We start from the raw sequence: 7,023 nt of genomic DNA on the forward strand, positions 1-7,023 counted from the left end.
TCCGGGAAGACGAGACGAGATGAAACCCTAGGCGCCGCGGCGGCCGGATGCATCTGTGTCGGGTCGGAGGCGTGTCGTCGGAGCGCGCGCCGGAGAGAAAACATAGAGGCTGCAATCTCGCGACTTCAATTACCCCACGGCGGATCGTGTTCGTGTACAAGTAGGATTCCGGTTCGGGTGAGTGCATGATTACTCCGGCTCAAATTCCACTTCTAATTCCGCTGGCCCTTCTCCTATTCCCAATATTTATTGGATCCATGGTCGAGGGAGGTGCAGGCAAGGCAGGCATGTTTCGTCCGGCGTTCGGAGTGGCGGCGAGGACCCTGCTGCGGCGGTTCTGCGGCCAGGCCACGGCGGCTGGGTCGCTGTCGAGGCCGGCCGGGGCTAGCATGCTGAGACACCTGCACGTACGTACGCCCTCTCGTTTAATCGCTCTCTATATACATGAGCCTGCGTGTGTTGGATGAAATTTTTGTTCATCAAATTGCAGTCTCAGCAGGCGAATGCTGCAGTTGCTACTGCTGGCCACCGCTATGGCCTTTTTCGCAGGTACCTCAAACCTCATGCCATGGCCATGGCCGGATTGTCTACAGCCGGTGTTGGACTTTGGTATACGAACAAGAGACTCCCCCGGTTAGACATTGGACTTTGGTACGATAAGATTATGAACAGGAGCCTCATCCTGTCAGAGATTGGACTTTGGTATGATAAGATTATGAAAAGGGATCTACCTCCGTCAGAGATTGATTGGGATGTCCCTTCCGGTGCCGGTGTCTCTGAAGCTGATTGGGTTAAAACTTGTGTCGTCTCTTCGGCTGACTGGGTCGCCGAGGTTGATTGGGTTGAAGCTGGTGCCGTCTCTCCGGTTGTGAGGAATCAACGTCATTGTGGTGAGTGTCTTGGGCATACTATTATTCTGTGCTGCAAGCTTGCTAGTGTGTGTTTTATTTATACTGTTCTATCTATTATTAGCGGATCAAAGTTTATTTCCTACTGCGTGCAGCTTAACTAATTCTTGTATGCAGCTAACATATAGTGCTACGCATATCAGCAGTTCAGCGCATGGATCCCTTCACGTTACAACTCGCAACCACGTTATAACTTACTCGTGCATTTGTCGCAGGCTGCTGTTGGGCGATGGCTGCTGCAGCCTCAGTCGAGGCTATGCATTACTTGAAGACCTCCAAGTCAATCTCGCTATCTGTTCAAGAGCTCATCGACTGTGACACAAAGAGCAAAGGGTGTGACGGCGGCCTCATACAGAATGCTTTAAGGTATGTACAAGAAAATGGGCTCTCAAGTGAACCCCACTACCCATACAAGGGTGAGAGGAGTATATCGGGTTGCAAGCAGAACAAAATAGCAGCAACATCAAGGATATCTGGGTTTCAATTTGTCGACCCAACCGAGGATGCTCTAGAGAAAGCGGTAGCTAGGCAGCCTGTGGTTGTCAGTTTGCACTGTTCCAATGGCCTGATGAGGTACTACAAAGGAGGCATCGTGGATTATGAACCTGTAAGCGGCATGACCAACGAGGAACACTATGTCCTGATTGTTGGTTATGGCACCGATTCCAATGGCGTCAAATACTGGCGCTTCAAGAACTCGTGGGGACCAAACTGGGGCGAAGGGGGGTTTGGGAGGATCCGCAGGCATGTTAAAGACGAACGAGGAGCGTTGGGTATTTTCCTGAAACAAGGAGTATATCCGGTGCTTAAGGACTGATGACCTTTTCATGTATGGTTGAATCTTTTGTTAGCAAAATTGTTCTTTACCTTTGCTGGTGTAATTGCAACTTACAATCTTTCTGTCTATGTTGCGAATCTAGTCCACGTTGGAGATCTTCCTAGCGAAACTTTATCGACCTTTATCTATGTTTTGCTAGTGAAAATTATTGTTCATCGATCCTTCATGGTAAGTCTTTGTTTGGCACTGGGATGGATAATTATAATCCTGTTTGCCTAACCAGGTTTTTTGATTGTTTAGTGAGGTATATCCTATTTCTATATATAGCTAACTTTTGTAACCCTTCCGTGACAAATTATAAAGAGTAAATTGCATTTTTACCCCTTACTTTGGCATTTTTAATTCTAATTACCCCGGTAAATATCTTTTGTTAGCAAAATTGTATCCCTTGCCCAGTTGCAATGATACATTTGTTTTACTTTGCTGGTGTAATTGCAGCTTACAATCTTGTTGTCTATGTGGCGAATCTAGTCTATGTTGGACATCTTTCTAACAAAACTTTATCATCCTTTATCTATATTTTGCTAGTGAAAGTTACTGTCCGTCCGTTGATCCTTCACTGTAAGGCTTTGTTTGGCATTATGATGGTTACCTATAATACCGTTTTCCTAACCAGGTTTTTTGATTGTTTAGTGAGGTATCACTAGTAGAAAACAGGGCTTTGGTTCGGGTCTGGCCAGCCCATTAGTTCCGGTTCAGTTTTGAACCGGGACCCATGGGGACATACGTCCCGGTTCGTGAGCCCAGGGGGGCGGCCGGGGCCTCGTGGGCATTGGTCCCGGTTCGTCTGGACCCAATTGTCCCGGTTCCTGGCACGAACCGGGACCAATGGGCCTCGCTCCTGGACCACATACATTGGTCCCAGTTCGTGGCTAGAACTGGGACAGAAGGTGGAGCTTTAGTCCCGGTTCCAGCCATGAACCGGGACAAATGAGTTGCCTATATATACCCCATCGCCGCAGCAGAGCACTCCATAGTGCTCTGTTTTTTCTGGCCGGCGAGGGGAGGGCATTTAGGTGCTCTAGCTCACCTCCTATGCACATGAGGTGTGATGCCCGGATAATTAAGCTACAGTGAACCTTTGTTGATGATGCCACGTCACCTCCGTTACTGTTGCTAATCTCGCATTAGTTCAAAACCGATTCAAATTCAAAATTGAATTAAAAGCAAACATCAAAAGTTTTCAAACTTTAAAACTAAAATGTTCAAGTTGTAGCAAATAAATCATAAATAATATTGGTGTAGAAACCACATTTTTGTAAAGTGTTTAAATGCACTAAGGTCATTAAAACAATAGCAAAACATTTAATTAAATACCTTTTTCAAATTAATAAAATTTTAAACTATTTTATTTAGCTGTCCAAATTAATGTGGCAGTGTTGTAATTCTAAATACTAATCTAGGTGTTGAAATTATATTTTACAAAAAATAAAATAAATTAATTATTAAAAGAAACAGAAAAAAAATAAATGAAAACAAAACAAAAGAAAAGAGGGATCCCCCCTGTGGGCCAACCGGCCTAGCTGGCCTCCCACCAGGCCGGCCCACCTCCCCTCCTACCTAACCCCCCACTCCCCTATAACCCTAGCCCACCTTCTCCCATTCTTCCCCACTCCCCTCGACCCCCCCTGGATCTGGATCGGGAGCACCCAGTGCTTGCTGGCCCCGACCCTGGCGCCCCGACGCCGCTCGTCGTCTCCCGCGCCGCCCCGCCATCGACGGCCTGCTTCCTCTTCGCCGCGTCGTCTCCGCCCTCCTCCTCGCCCCCCCCCCCCCGGTTGCCCCGTGCCCTACGACCCGCCGTGAGCCTCGCTTCCTCTCCTCTCCCCCCCCCCCACGACGCGCTCACCGCGCCGACGCACCGGCCATGGCCCCGCGCGCCCCTGGCCACCGCGCCCACCGGCGCCGTCAGCCACGACGCCGCACGCCCGTTGGCCGTCCATCGCGCACCCGCGCACCGCCCCGGCGCCTGCAACGTCCCGGACCGCACCACTCCTCGCCCGCCCTCCGCCTCGTCGACTACCCCGACCGTGGCCTCCCTTCGCCGCGCGCCGCCCTGCTCCCTCTGCTACTGCCGTGCCCACGCCCGCAGCCTGCCGCTCGCCCCTCCCCTTGCGCGCCTCACGCTCACATCGCCATCGCCGCAGCCACCGCTCGCCCTGCGCGTGTGGCCCTTCCTCGCCGACGCCGCAGCTACCTCGTCGCCCCGGTCTTGCTCACACGCGCGCACCCGCAACCGCGCAGCGCTGCCGCAGCCATCTCCGCCGCCCAGCAGCGCCACTGCTCGCCGAATCGCCCCGCGGTGGTCCGGCCGCATCCTCCACAGCCCCGACGTCCTCCTCCGGCGACCGCCCGCTTCGCTACGGCCGCGCCCCGTCGTGGCCTCGCCGGCGCCCATCCGCGCACGCTGGCCGTTGCAAAGTGGCCTCGCCCCGCCGCCCCTCCTGCGGGCAAGCGCCCGCCCAGGCGCCCGTCGCCCTCCTGCCCACTAACCCGCTAAGGCCCCCTGTGCCTACGACATGGGGGCCCCACACCCCTTGAACATTAAAAAAAGAGAATTAAAAATAAATAAATACAAATATTAATTAATTAATTAATTAACTTAATTAAATCATGTTTAGTTAACTAGTTAAATTTACTTAACCTGCTAATTAAACTAAGTAACTGTTAATTAGTTGACAGTCTATGATAACGGACCCACGCGTCAGTTTGACCAAGTCAACTGACATCACCCTGATGTCATGCTGACGTCATAAATGCATTTTAGGATTAAATTAATTCTGTTAATTCTAGAAAATGATAAAATCCTTTTAAAATTAATATAAAATAAACAGTAGTTCGGATGGAAAAACTTTGTACATGAAAGTTGTTCAGAACGACGAGACGAATCCGGATACGCAGCCCGTTCGTCCGCCACACCTCCCTAGCATAGCAAACACGCAACTTTCCCGTCCGGTTCATCTGTCCGAAAACGCGAAACACCGGGGATACTTTCCCAGATGTTTCCCCCCCTTCGCCGGTATCACCTCCTACCGCATTAGGGCACGCCTAGCACGTTACTTGTCTTGTCACGCATCGAGATGCATCTGTTTGCATTGTATTCATTGTTTCTTCCCCCTCTTCTCTCCGGTAGACTACGAGACTGACGCTGCTGCTGGTGCCCCGACCGACTACGTCATTGACGACCCCTCCTTGCCAGAGCAACCAGGCAAGCCCCCCCTTGATCACCAGATATCGCCTATTCTTCCCTCTACTGCTTGCATTAGAGTAGTGTAGCATGTTACTGCTTTCGGTTAATCCTATTCTGCTGCATAGCCTGTCATTGTTGCTACAATTGTTGATACCTTTACCTGCTATCCTAATGTTTTGTATAGGATGCTAGTGTTCCATCAGTGGGCCTACATTCTTGTCCGTCTGCCATGCTATACTGTCGGGCCGTAATCACTCGGGAGGTGATCACGGGTATATACATATATACATACATACTATATAGGTGGTGACTAAAGTCAGGTCGACTCGTTGAGTACCCACATGTGATTCCGATGTGGGGGCTGAAGGAGCAGGTGGCTCCATCCCGGTAGAGGTGGGCCTGGGTTCCCGACGGCCCCCGACTGTTACTTTTTGGCGGAGCGACAGGGCAGGTTGAGACCATCTAGGAGAGAGGTGGGCCTGGCCCTGGTGGGCGTTCGCGGTTACTTTAAAATAACACGCTTAACGAGTTCTTGGTATTTGATCTGAGTCTGGCCACTGGCCTATTCGCATTAACCAACTATGCGGGAACAGTTATGGGCACTCGACGTCGTGCTATCAGCCGAAGCCTTCTTGACGTCAGCGAGTGAGCAGCGCGCGGCGCATTGGACCGTAAGCTCGCGCTTGTATTAAGGGGGCTAGGTCTGCTTCCGGCCGCGTTCGCAACGTGCAGGTGTGCAATGGGCGATGGGCCCAGACCCCTGCGTGCATAGGATTTAGACCGGCGTGCTGACCTCTCTGTTGTGCCTAGGTGGGGCTGCGACGTGTTGATCTTCCGAGGCCGGGCATGACCCAGGAAAGTGTGTCCGGCCAAATGGGATCGAGCGTGTTGGGTTATGTGGTGCACCCCTGCAGGGAAGTTTATCTATTCGAATAGCCGTGATCTTCGGTAACAGGACAACCCGGAGTTGTACCTTGACCTTATGAACTAGAACTGGATACTTAATAAAACACACCCTTCCAAGTGCCAGATATAACCCGGTGATCGCTGTCTAACAGGGCAACAAGGAGAGGATCGCCGGGTAGGATTATGCTATGCGATGCTACTTGGTGAACTTACCATCTACTCTCTTCTACATGCTGCAAGATGGAGGCTGCCAGAAGCGTAGTCTTCGACAGGACTAGCTATCCCCCTCTTATTCTGGCATTCTGCAGTTCAGTCCATCGATATTGCCCCTTTACACATATACCCATGCATATGTAGTGTAGATCCTTGCTTGCGAGTACTTTGGATGAGTACTCACGGTTGCTTTTCTCCCTCTTTTCCCCCTTTCCATTCTACCTGGTTATCGCAACCAGATGCTGGTGAGCCTCGGAGCTAGACGCCACCATCGACGACGACCCCTACTACACCGAGGGTGCCTACTACTACGTGCAGGCCGCCGCCGACGACCAGGAGTAGTTTAGGAGGATCCCATGCAGGAGGCATGCGCCTCTTTCGATCTGTATCCCAGTTTGTGATAGCCTTCTTAAGACAAACTTGTTTAACTTATGTCTGTACTCAGATATTGTAGTTTCCGCTGACTCGTCTATGATCGAGCACTTGTATTCGAGCCCTCGAGGCCCCTGGCTTCTATTATGATGCTTGTATGGCTTATTTTATTTTTAGAGTTGTGTTGTGATATCTTCCCATGAGTCCCTGATCTTGATCGTACACGTTTGCGTGTATGATTAGTGTATGATTGAATCGGGGGCGTCACAAGTTGGTATCAGAGCCGACTGCCTGTAGGAATCCCCTTCCACACTCCTTGGCCGAAGTCGAGTCTAGTCATTGCAAAACTTACTAACATGGCTGTGCGGCTTATGGGCCCACGTCGCCATTGGGTGGTATTAGGATCTTTTATTCCTCGTCTATACTCTGGGACTCTCATCTCTCTTCTATTCGGGTTAAATGAATTTTGATAAATCTAAAATTAGGATCTCGTGATCACTTCCACCCGGAGAGCACCTTATTACCAATGATCGTCTGCTGCACCAGAAGATTCCGAGGATATTCTATGATGTTCTCTCGAGACTTTGTGCCATCGC

This window comes from Aegilops tauschii, chromosome 2 (assembly GCF_002575655.3).
Source record: "Aegilops tauschii subsp. strangulata cultivar AL8/78 chromosome 2, Aet v6.0, whole genome shotgun sequence".
NCBI lineage: Eukaryota > Viridiplantae > Streptophyta > Magnoliopsida > Poales > Poaceae > Aegilops > Aegilops tauschii.